Raw genomic sequence first — 13383 nt, 5'->3', positions numbered from 1 at the left:
TAATCATTACAACTTGTTTAGAAATGTGCTAAATAAAGTTGAGCAATTATAAGATTTAGGGCTTTAAAGGCAGATAAAGGTATGGATTTCCATATGGATTGACTAACTCTAAGAGCAGATATGATACTGCAGAATTTCCGAAACATTTTGACTGTGTTAAATGAGAAAGTCTTTGGACAAAGTCTTTTGGATGTTAGGACAAAGCGTTCTAATCAGTACATTTTTGTAGTAAATAACTGGAATTCTATATACGTCTTAAGCACTTTAAAAAGTAGGTTGTTATGTTTTTTTGTTGCAAGTTTGGTATTCCACATCACACCTATACTCCCGGGAAGTAAGAAAAGAAAATTAAAAACAGGAAAAGTGAAATAATTTTGACAAACATTACTCTACTAGTTTTTGAAGAAATATATTTATTTCTGATGTCTAGAGGTACTTCTATATAGAGAAAGCTCGGATCTATTTTTTTTTTTTAATTTTTTTTTCAACCTTTTTATTTATTTTTGGGACAGAGAGAGACAGAGCATGAACGCGGGAGGGGCAGAGAGAGAGGGAGACACAGAATCGGAAACAGGCTCCAGGCTCTGAGCCATCAGCCCAGAGCCTGACGCGGGGCTCGAACTCACGGACCGCGAGATCGTGACCTGAGCTGAAGTCGGACGCTTAACCGACTGCGCCACCCGGGCGCCCCACGGATTTATTTGTTTATTGTATTATTTAAAAGGTACAGATAAATAAAGAATAGATTGTATAATTTAGGTAGTATGAAGAAGTTCAGTATATAGGAAGAAGGAAATTAAAGCTTTAAAAAGGAAGTTTATTAAAGTCAGTGGGGAAAAAAGGAGCAAATGAATTTCCTTTATGGTAGTTTGGCAGAGATGGTAATCCAAAACAAAAGTCACATGGAGACAAATAGTCAATGAGAGAATATTACTGGGAATAGAGATTGATATCTGACTGATAAGGAGCCACAAAATGTGAGGAAGAGGAGACCCTTGGAACCAGAACAAGAATCCATTCAAGCCTAGAATTGTTATTTAAATATAAATGACTGTTATGTAAATATAATACAATGTTTTAAACAAAAAAATGGTTTCTTGTTTATGACTCATTTGGTAAATGTTAAATATTCCATTAAAATTTTAACACTCTGAGGGGCGCCTGGGTGGCGCAGTCGGTTAAGCGTCCGACTTCAGCCAGGTCACGATCTCGCGGTCCGGGAGTTCGAGCCCCGCGTCGGGCTCTGGGCTGATGGCTCAGAGCCTGGAGCCTGTTTCTGATTCTGTGTCTCCCTCTCTCTCTGCCCCTCCCCCGTTCATGCTCTGTCTCTCTCTGTCCCAAAAATAAATAAACGTTGAAAAAAAAAAAATTAAAAAAAATTTTAACACTCTGAGAAATAGCAATAGATGCTTAGTAAATATATCCCCTTCCTTACTCTTGCAAAAAGTTAAATCATTTTTGAACTAATATCCTATGTGTTTTTATTCCTGATAATTCCTGTCACCTAATATTTTCCACCATAAAGGCTGAATGGGGGAGTCAATGTTCAACTCATGACTTAAACAGAAGAGCCTTGTACATTCATATTTTTCTTACGAAATTTCAAAATCTAAATCTGATTCAGTTCCTTGAGAATTTTTTTTATAATTAATTTTAATTACTAGCCACAAGACATAGAAGATGCAAGATATAAGGTAAGAAGTTATCTCCGCATGAGAGAAAGAAAAGTTCCCTGGAAAATTTGAAAGGAATGAAACTAGATTTAAAGTGCTGCCTGGCTCCCCGAGATAGGACTCAGCAGCATTACTAGTGGCAGTTAGTTAGATTCTAATAGGTTCCCTGGAAGCCAGCAACAAGGAAGTCATGGCCAGCTACTGAGAAACTCAGAGGCCCATCCTGGCAGCACTCACCAGAAGTGGGGTCAAACCAGACAGGTCTAAGATGGCAGCTGGTGCCATGACAGGAAACCCCTGACCAAATTAAGGAAGAGAAGGTGTGAAACCCTGTTTCCAAGAAATCCCCGGCCCAGGCAATGAACATTCCACTCCCTAGTTAACAACGGTCAATAAAATATAGAAAACCAAGCCCCAGGGCAGCTCTCTCTTGAACTCACCCACTCTCACATCTGGAGAGTGTACTTTCACTTTAAGAAACTCTCTAGCTTGTGTCCTCATATGCTGTGTCCTGTCTGTCCTTGAATTCTTTCTTGGGATGGGACCCGGAGCCTCTGGCAACATCTTTGAGATGGAATGGGTGAAGTGTCTCCCCAGCTCATTCAGCAAAAGCATCACTACCTGGGCTTTGGCCAAGAGTGGCAGAATGAGGCAGTTGAATCCACACATTGAGGGGAAATATGAAAGCAGAGGAGGCTTGTTCACTGCTTATCATTTGGAGCTTTTGAGAGGAAGTCACCACACAGTGTGCTCCATGACCACAGAAGGTGGCCCTATCACCGTAGAATAGTGACATCGTTGATTAGGCAGGGAAAGAGCCCAGATTAATGCTCTGCTCATGGCATGCAGTAAACTCAGTTATTTCTGTAGCTTTGATGATGATCACAGGTGTGCTGAGAGCTGGTCACTTGAAAGAATCTGAGGTTTTCAGGAAGGGGATGCAGAGTGTGGGATACACTAAGCACTGTGAGACCATAGATACTTGCATGGGTATTAACACATGCCCAGAGGCCAGGAGAGATTAAGTACAAAGGCCAGCTACTAGAGAACAGGATTCAGGTAACAGACTATTCCTTCCTCTATCATGATGTTATATATTCCCATCTATTCCCAAATGCTACAGAGGGAAAAGAGAAGAAAAAGAGCAGATAACAAAATCTGAAATTGACTGGAATTCAAATTTACCCACTTCTAAGTAGGTATGAAGTCAAATCATTCATGAGCAATTGATTTTCTTCATAGTAAAGTCAAGAGAGACAGATTTCTGCCCATCAGAATCATAAAATGGTTATAGAAAATATTTGTGCTTGCTAAGTTCTCTTTCTAACCATTTTAAATATATAAACTCATTTTATTCTCTAAACAACTCTTTGAGGTAGATACTATTTTTAGCAGCAATTTCAAAAGGAGCAAATTTAAGAAAGCTCAGGCACTTAACTAGTAGGTATACTCTACTCCACAATGGGAATATTTTCTATCTACGTAATTTTATCCACATTTTCTTTTTTAATTTCCATCCCCACTCTTCACAGCATACATTCCTTGTTGGCAATAACTATTATATGGCTTACTTGTCTCATTTTTCACTTAGCCACTTGGCATCTTTAAACTTTTATGTTCCTTCCTTTGACAATATTGTTCCCTCACCTCCCATAACTTTTTTAACTTGGGATTTTGTGTTATCAGGCAAGCTGGGTTAATAAAAGTTTTTCCTCTATATGTTTCATGTGCAAATAGTTCATTTGTGCTGATAAACTTCCACAGGATATTCATAACAATTAATTCTTAAAGTTTTACAAAGTGAGTAGAAGTGGGAAAAATGACTCATGAGGTTAAGGACCAGAATAACTGTGTTCGAAAATCAAATGGGTTGGTGAAAGCTCATATGATATACTGTATTACAGGATATGCAATTTATTCTCCATATAAAATAAATGTATTTCCTTTATTGGTCAGTAGTCAAAGCCAAGTATGAAACTGACTTACCTAAATTCTTATTTTAGGAATTGTCACATAGTATAAGATAACGGCCTAGACCTTGAAGTCTGACAGCTCGAGATGTCAGTCCCAGTTCCTCTAGCTTATTAGCTGTTAGATTTGAGACAAGTTCCTTAACTTCTCCAGTCACAGTGTTTTTTATTGATAAAATAAGAATTATGAAATCTATGTGCCAAAGTTTTTAGACGGAGATTTGGGTCAATTATTAAAGTAAACTACTTAGCCCAGGGTAAAAAACAGAATAATCACTTTATCATCATTATTATCATCACCACCACCACCACCATCATCATCTTTATCATCATTACCTAATCATGTTATTTCTTTTCAAAAATTCAACTACTTATTACGTGCTTAGTGTGAGCACATCTTTATTTTAGTGATTGGGACACATTAATGAACAGTCTGTGGGGCTCCTATAGCAAAATAAGAAACATAAGCTACAAACCCAATGCTGATAAATGACAGAAATGTATTTCTCACAGTTCTGGGGGCTAGCGGTCTGAGATCAGGGTCCCAGGGGAGAGCCTTCTTTCAAGTTGTAGCCTGCAGCGTCTCACCTGTCCTCTGGTCTCTGGTGGCAGTGCCAAGAGAGTTCTCTGGAGTCGTTTCTATAAAGGCCATTAGTCCCATTCATGAGGCCTGCACCCCCATGACCTAACCATTCCCCAAAGGCTCTGCCTCCAAATACCACTGCATCGGCTATTAAAATTTCAACATATGAATTTGGGTGGGACATAAACATTCAGACCATCGCAAAAGCTCTGCTTTTTGCCATTTACATTCTATCAGGATGTAGACAAACATCACTCAATAAACTAAATATATAAGTAACTTGTAGGGCGTTTTTATAAGCCATTAAATGTCACAGAAAGCAGCAAAAAATAGAGTGGGTTTCAGCCACATCATGTTGATTTGAAGGAACTGGGATACGGAATGAGTTACAGGTAAAAATATAGTGATAGTCCTCATCGGAAAGGCAGTTTTTGGGGCAAATCCTTAACAGACATGAGAGAACTAGCAGAAGAAAGTAGTTTTGGGCAGCAGAAATGACCAGTGCAGATGCCCTAAGAGCACATGTGAAGTTGGAGGGATTTCAAGGAGACCAGTGTGGCTGGAATGGAGTGAGTGTCTAGGAGAGAAGTGGCTGGGGCAGAGAGTTAACCATGGAAACCGATCATGTTGGTGGTGGAAGCTGCTGAGGGTGCTTTGGTTTTACTCTGAGTAAGATGAGGGACCGCCGCTGCAGAGTTTGAGCCAGGAACTGATGATGTATCACCATCTTCTGAAGGTGCAATGAATCAGCACTTAAAATACAACGACAGCATATAAAAAATGAATCTCCTATACTTCCGAATCGTGATAAGAAATCTGAATTTTCGAATTGTCAAATTTTATTTTAATTGAATTCCCTCTTTTCCTTGCATTTTTCAGTAAAAAAAAAAAAACCTTTTTAAAGAAATATTTCAAAAACAAAACTGATATTTACAGAACATAAAAAGCGTGTATTCCATGAGGGAATAGCAAGGATGGATTTCATGCGATAATAGAGTTAAAATTGTGTATGTCACTTAACGTATGGCCACAGACCTGTTTATGATTATACCTCTATAGACTTAAGTATTTTTAGTTTATTATTTATTATACTGACACTTCTCTGAGATTTTTTTAAGTCTGTCCTTAAACACATACTAAACTAGATATGAAATGTTTAACTACTTGAGAGCAAATAAGTTGAAAATATTCAGGGGCACTTGGGTTTCTCAGTCAGTTGAGCTCCCACTCTTGATTTCACATTTTGTGGGATTGAGACCTGGGTCAAACCCTGCTGACAGCACGTATCCTGCCTGGGATTCTCTCTTTCCCTCTCTCTATCTGCCTCTACCCCATGCATGCTCCCTCTCCCTCAAAATAAATAAATAAACTTAAAAAGAGAAAATATTCATAACTATGAATAGCTTTATCATCTCAAACAACTGGTTATGGATCCTGATTTGAATATGCATAAACATTGAATATGCACCTAATTTGCATTGGATTTTCCTCTTCTTTTTCTGTCCTGTTCAGAAATTGATGTGATTTATAAACAGATTGTCATGGTCTTTGGCCTTCCTGTAAGAAGGCATCTTGAAGTCACTTAGCTATTTCTCTAGCTTGCAGAAACACTGGGGCTTGGGCGATAGCAAAATAAGGTTGTACAAAGTATCAATTGATGAGAAAATCAGGATCCAGAGAATCTTCTAAAAGTATAATCAGAAGCCACATCGGCACCTTTTCTACATTAATTCTCTTATACACCTTAAACTGGTCATCGTAACTCAATGACTACTCAGGAACTACATGTATCTAAGTTCACACTATATCCTAGAGTTTAAAATACAAGTGTCACTTGTTTCTTACTTCACAGACAAAAACTGCTCAACTTCCTTTGGCTTTTAGTCTAGACTCACGGCATTGCTAGATGTTTTAAAGACTACCTGGCCCTGTCTTTCGTTTAAAACAGCGACACAGAGAAAATAAAGGACATGCCCACAACCTCACAGCTAAAGTAGATAGTTCATGCTCAAGCTTTCAGACACACAGCTTTCTGAGAAGGCTTCTCTTTGTCCATGTGTAAGGAAACAATTCTTATTTTAGGTAGAAGTGGTCTGTTACGGTCATTGAAAGCATGATGCAGATTTTTGTTATAAAACCAAGGTGACGTGATTGAGAAGGAATATCTGATGTAGTAGAGAAAGGAAAGTCAAAATCTAAATGATTCATAAAAGACTGCCTTGAAAGTGGCTAACTCTGGTAACCAAACTGGAAATTCCTTGATGACTCAGGGCCTACTACTCATCTGTGCTTGGCAAATTAGTAGAGAACTGAAGACTTGCCTCAGACAGGAAGTTGGAATTTAGTGGGTAGTTAAGTAGTAAAGAACAGCTCTGCAAGAGGAAGAAGACAAAAGTTCCCTTCTCAGGAAACTGACACGAAGTTTTAGTCTCCAAGAAAAAGCTCATCTACTCTGGGAATCATGTTACCCTGAATGTGACAAAATTGAGATGTTAGCCCAGAAAAGAAGTGAAGGTACTAGGTCTTAACAAAGAAAAGAAATACCTCAGACAGCAAAAAGATACAATAGATTTTGGAATGATGTCCTTTTGACTTTTAAATTATATAATTGAAATTATACTTGAATTATAATAGAATAAAATTCAAGCATAGTGGTTTTCAAGTGGAGTGCATGTCTTACGTCACAATGTGTGTGGTGTATTTAATAGCCGAAATAATAGAGGAAGAGATTGTAGTTTTTTAGTAGACAACAGCCAGAGATGCTAAATACCCAGTGATGTGACAAACACAAATAATCATCCCATCTAAAATGCGATCAGCTGCCCCATGAAGAAAAAAATGAGGCAACTCAAAGGATGTCTTTTTGAGAAACCAAGTCTGTATCCTCAGGTGTCCAGTCTAGAGGCAAATGGAAGATACTGAGAACACGTTGAGTGAAAGAAACAAACAAACACATCTCTCCTCTATAACCTAATCTGTTTCTGTTTGTTTATATCTTCTCTTTCTATTAATATTTGGTTCAATGTTGGAAAAGACCTGGGATATTCCCTTTAAAAGATCCAAAATTTTCTAATCTGAAATATAAGTACAATTGTCGTTTTTATTGTAGACAGAAGCGATGGCAAGTCAAAACTAGGAGAGGTATTATGTAGCAATAACGTGAGGTGATAAAGGAAAGGAATCATGACTGCTGTTATCATAGTCTTTTTTCCCAGATTAACTCCAAAAGTATAAAGGAGTATGCATTGTCCAGTATCCTGTTCCAAGTATCCTGTGATGGTGTTTAATGACTACAATGTGTGAGGAGAGTCCTAGAGGAGTTAGGTGAAGAGTTGTTATAAGAACAAATCTGAATTCAGTGCAATGCATTAGGTATCTATGTCTCTGCTCTGGAAAGGGACCTGATCTGAAGCACATGCCTCCAATCAGAGATCTTGAACCATCTAGTTTAATTCTCAATTCTTGGAGAGTGACTTTGAATTACTCCGTTTGTTCAAAGTGTTGCTTTAAAAGTCAGGATGGAATAATGAGGTCACTAACTGCCCTACTACCTTTGGAAACTTAAGCACAATTTTATGACCCATAGCAACCTTATTCATTTTTCAGTCCATAAATTATCACATCATAGATGACAGCCCAAGATGATAGTATAGGAAGGAGAAAAGGTGAGACCCACATACATGTTTATATATTCAAAAGAGAAAAGAAGATTACATTGTGCTTTTATAATTAAAATCTCTATGTCTCATTTGCACGTAATATGTTTTTAATTTTATGGTCTTTATTCTTGCTCTGCCAATTTACTGATGAAAAGTTTTAACTCCATAGAAAATATTTAGACACATTTTAGTATCTATAACTTCATTGTACATGTCATTTTCGTGTGGGCCTCCTAGCAATTTTTCAACAATGTCCCTTCCACTCAAAATAAAATAAAATGTTAGTTTAAAGAAGGGAGTAAAACCTTTTATTATGCCAGTGTACATTTTCACAATTTAACTTCTATCGACCTTATCAAAGACTTTGGAATAAACCCAAAGTAGATATTACTTACAGATTCTATGAATAACTAATGATATGGTTATAAAGCAATTTGCCAAGGTATTAAGTACCCATAGGTATTAAGTGTCCAAGGATATGCTGACTACTGGGAAGTGGCCTGCTCATATAAAAGAAATAAATTCACTCCATGAAGGCAAGAGTATGTAATTTACTATAAATACCATTTCAGATAGTCAAGGTCTTAGGAATAAACTTATTTCACACCATTGAGAAATGTTCTCCAAATTTATTCTAAAATATGCTCTTCATCGGTGGTGTATGTTAAACCAAATTCCCAATTCCCTCCCCTAGTACTTCTAGTTCCTAACTTAGCGCCTCTAGTGTGTGTGTGAATATATATGTAACTGTGCCCATGTGATTTTACCGATCTGGGTAAAAGGTGCACTATGAAAATCCCTGCTATAGAGTACATTAGAGCTTAATCTACACCAGTTATTCTAACAGAGAAAATTTAATACAAAGAGTTATTACCTAGGTATAGAAAACTGTTTAAAAGGGTGGGGTAGAAGAGATACTGAGTGATGAGGTTCTGGAATGATGGGGATTCAGAGCCAACAGCCAAGAAAGAATTCTTGAGATGTCTTTGCCGTTGGCTCTGAATGGCACAAAAAAGATGATTTGGTACAAAAAAAGATGATTTTATCAAAGCTTGGGGACAGAACCTTGGGCAGGAAGAGCTGCCCCAGGCCCATGAGGAGAGACTGATTATATATTTGGGAGTCGGGGGGAGGTAAAGTCAAACGGACATTTCCAAAGGAATTTTCATATGCTAAAGAAGACTCGCTACTCGAGGCCTAGCTATTGTCAAGCCAAGATTGTTCTTCCCTCCAGCAAAGCATTAATATTAAGACAGTAGGGAGTTCCTGGAGGAATGTTCTACTCTACCTGCCTCAAGTTATTCGTCAATGGGCTGCAGGTTATCAGGAAATTTAATTTTATCTGCCATTTCCTCCTGCCTTTACTTCCTACATCACTAAAGTGTGTTAAGGGTCCTCATGACCTGCCCTAGGTTTTTGAGAGGACCCACACGATTCAACATACAGTCATATTCATGGCTATGACTTATTACAACAAAATGATAGAAAAATCAGCAAAGGAGAAGATTCATGGGTCAAGTCTGGAGGAAACCTGACTTGAGCTTTCAGAGGTCCTCTTCCAGTGGCGTCAGACAGAATGCCTCTGGCTCCCTCAGCAGTGAACTGTGGCAACATGGGTGAAATTTTGTCTACTAGACACACTCTGTAACCAAGGGTTTTATTGGGGGTGGTCACACAGGCACTCTCTACCTATCACATACAAGAATTCCAGCCCCCCAGAAGGAAAGCAGGGACTCCATATAAGCCAATGTTTAGCCACACAATAATACATTCTTACAAGGGATGGTTGGGAACCAAACAAAAATCTAAGTTCCCAGACACCAGCCAGGGGCCAACCTTGCAGGCAAGACTTTCCAAGGAGAGTAGTCCCCCACCTGCTATATGAACTCTTTTTCATGCACAAGGTTTCAGAGCTAGTGGCTGCAGAAAACAGTTACCTAGAATTGAGGAAACAATGAAAAGAGGTTGGCATCATTAAAATGTCAGGGAGGGGCCTCCTGGAGTGAAACTCACACCTCTGGGAAGGGGGCAGTGCTCCCGGGGCCATCTTGGCTCTGCGTCGGAGGCTGGGGTATGCAGAGCTCGCATCTGGTATCTGGCCCTGACGGTGGTATCAGTTGTGTGATGCTGATGTGTTACAAGAGGGCTCCATGAACTGGTTGTGCAACTATTGGAAACAGCTCAATCTGGACACCCTCTGTTTCTACACGCTGCCTTTGCCAAGGGGAAGAAGGAGCGGGGCAGTGCTGACTGGAACAAGAAATCAACAGCAGGAAGGAAGTTGCCCGTTCTCCTTTCTCCAGCTTCTCTTCTCTGTGTAGCGCCCTAGTTGTGCAAAGCCTAGTGGGGCCGTAGGGAAAGCTAAATGTGGTTTGCAGTTTTCAGCAGCAGCCTCAATAGAGTCTGGAAAGGTGGATTTGTAGCTCAGAATCCAAAGCTTAGGAGCCAGCACAAGATTTTTTAACTTTTCTCAGACATTCCTACAAAACTCTAAAAGGTTTATGAGAGCTAATTTATACCTCTAAAATTGTGGCCAGAAACATTTGGAGTGATCCTGTAGGAATATTGGTGATGGCAACACACAATACTACAGTGATGCAGGATGTAAAGTGACCCTTGAAAAGTAATATACCGGTGTACAAAGGCTTGTTTCTATTGGGGGGGCTTCTAGTCCATTTCCATGGGAAGCTGACTGGGAAGGGCAAGAATCAGAATTATGCCACATTATTCTGGATGACATACCTCTCTTTTCTTCTAATGCTGGGGCGTATGTATGATAGTCGTGTAGTGGCCATGGCCAAGTTCAGGAAACTTTCTTTTTTTCTTTCTTTTTTTTTTTTTTTCTTTTTTTAATCTTTTTTATTTTTGAGACAGAGAGTGCGAGCGAGCGGGGAAGGAACAGAGAGACGGGAGACACAGAATCCCAAGCTGGCTCCAGGCTCCGACCTGTCAGCCCAGAGCCCAAGGTGGGACTCAAACTCGTCAACCATGAGATCATCACTTGAGCCAAAGTCAGACGCTTAATCAGCTGAGCCACCCGGGCACCCCCAAATTATCTGTCTTTAATGTCTTATCTGGTATTATGTTCCTTAATATCACAGCCTGACTTTCTTTTAGTAGAAAAATCCAGCCACTTCTGTCCCCTGTCTTGCTGTCACCCAGGTGATCTGACTGACTCTTATTAGCTTTACCCAATTACTTCTACTTCCTATGTGCACAGAAACTATCTGGGTTGCATTCAGTCCAAAGAGCAGTGTACAAAAAGATGTGAAAATGGGAACCATCATATATTGATCTCTTAGCATGAGCCAGACATTTTCCCAAGTAATTACGCATTATCACTTATGTCTATAAAAATCTTACAGGCAAAGTATTATTCTCCATTTTATAGATATAAAAACTAAACTCATGCTCACAGAACTCTAACATCTGTGTTCATCATTGTAGGCCCACCACACCCAACTATTTTGTATTAAACTTCTAATTTTCTCTCTTAAACTTCATGCTCAATCTATTATCATAAACAGAGCCTTGGCTTAACAGGAGTCCTGAAATGAAAGTCACAATAGCTAATCTCTACCTTTCTTTTATCTGTAACTAATTGGGCTACCATTTGCTTCTCTCACAAATTATCATAGTTGACTTCTAAAAAAAGTAATGAGATCCATGGATATATTATAAGCCTGGTAATAAGATGTATAAGATTGTAAATCCAAACTCCATCCTTATTATCCAAGTGAGCTTAGAAGTTCTTTTAAAAAAAGAGGTTAGAGGGGCGCCTGGGTGGCGCAGTCGGTTAAGCGTCCGACTTCAGCCAGGTCACGATCTCACGGTCCGTGAGTTCTAGCCCGGGGCTCTGGGCTGATGGCTCAGAGCCTGGAGCCTGTTTCCGATTCTGTGTCTCCCTCTCTCTCTGCCCCTCCCCCGTTCATGCTCTGTCTCTCTCTGTCCCAAAAATAAATAAACGTTGAAAAAAAAAAAAAATTAAAAATAAATAAATAAATAAATAAAGAGGTTAGAGTGGGAGAGAGCCAACGCCTAAGAGACTGTTAAAAACTGAGAACAAACTGAGGGTTGATGGGGGGTGGGAGGGAGGGGAGGGTGGGTGATGGGTATTGAGGAGGGCACCTGTTGGGATGAGCACTGGGTGTTGTATGGAAACCCATTTGACAATAAATTTCATAAATTAGGGGCGCCTGGGTGGCGCAGTCGGTTGAGCGTCCGACTTCAGCCAGGTCACGATCTCGCGGTCCGGGAGTTCGAGCCCCGCGTCGGGCTCTGGGCTGATGGCTCAGAGCCTGGAGCCTGTTTCCGATTCTGTGTCTCCCTCTCTCTCTGCCCCTCCCCCGTTCATGCTCTGTCTCACTCTGTCCCAAAAATAAATAAACGTTGAAAAAAAAAAAATTTATAAATTTCATAAATTAAAAAAAAAAAAAAGAAGTTCTTTTAGCCAATTTTCTCAATTGCAAAGCCGAAATAATACCTAATTCACAAAATTACTCTAAGAGTTAAAATTGTGCATGTAAAGTGCTGGTTACACTTCATCTAATTTGTGAAACCAATAAATTTCTTGCGAAGTTTTAATTATAGACTCAAAACTTTCCATCAGTTGTAAAATTGCTTTTTAATATTTGGCAAGTAAATAGTTCCTTTTTTTTCCCCAATCCTAAATTTGAATTCTAAAGTTAAACCCGTTTCTAGATCTTTATTTTTCATTTCCTTTCTGCCTCATGCTTCCAAGGTTTTGGCCACTAAAAATAAAACAAAAACAAAAACAAACCACACCCATCATGTGTACTGTATTCCTTCCTGGTTTCACCGTCTACTTCACCCCTCACATTTTTCACAAGTAGTCAAGTTGTATTATTTTATTTTTAAAACCAACACTCTAGGCTAAATCTAAAAAATATATATGTATAATGGAACATTCAGTCACCTAAAGTGCTTCTCCCCCCCCCCTTTTTTAAGGCATTTTTAAAAAATTGTTGCATGCAATATGGCTTTAATACAATACTTCAGAAGGAAATGAAAATGTGTGCTGTGGAGTAGGAGAGCAATGTGAAACCCTGATAAAGCATGAGTTATTTCTTAATTGAAAATCTGAAAGTTTTAATTATTGAAGTAAAACACTTTGAATGATGCTTATTTAATTAAGTCATTTTCCTGGATCAAGTAATCATTACCTATTATTTGCATGTTATTTATTTTCATCTGTGGCATTTGTTAAATTTGTCATGGATTTCTTCCCTGATTGACACTTTATTTTCCAAGATTAAGTCCCACAGCCCGTTAAAAAAGATTTATTTACCAGATAGTCAATAGTAATTTTACAAGCAAAAAAATTGAGCTTATAGTTAAGACCTCACAAGGAATTTATTGGATCTGTTTGCAAATTAAGTCAAGGATGGACTTCCCAAAGATGATGCATACATCATAAAAACAAACAATGAAGAGTTAAAAATCTACTAATGTAGATTCAACAATTTTTATTAGAGATG

The sequence above is a fragment of the Leopardus geoffroyi genome, chromosome B1 (genome assembly GCF_018350155.1).
Source record: "Leopardus geoffroyi isolate Oge1 chromosome B1, O.geoffroyi_Oge1_pat1.0, whole genome shotgun sequence".
Taxonomy (NCBI): Eukaryota; Metazoa; Chordata; class Mammalia; order Carnivora; family Felidae; genus Leopardus; species Leopardus geoffroyi.
This window is presented reverse-complemented; position numbering follows the sequence as displayed.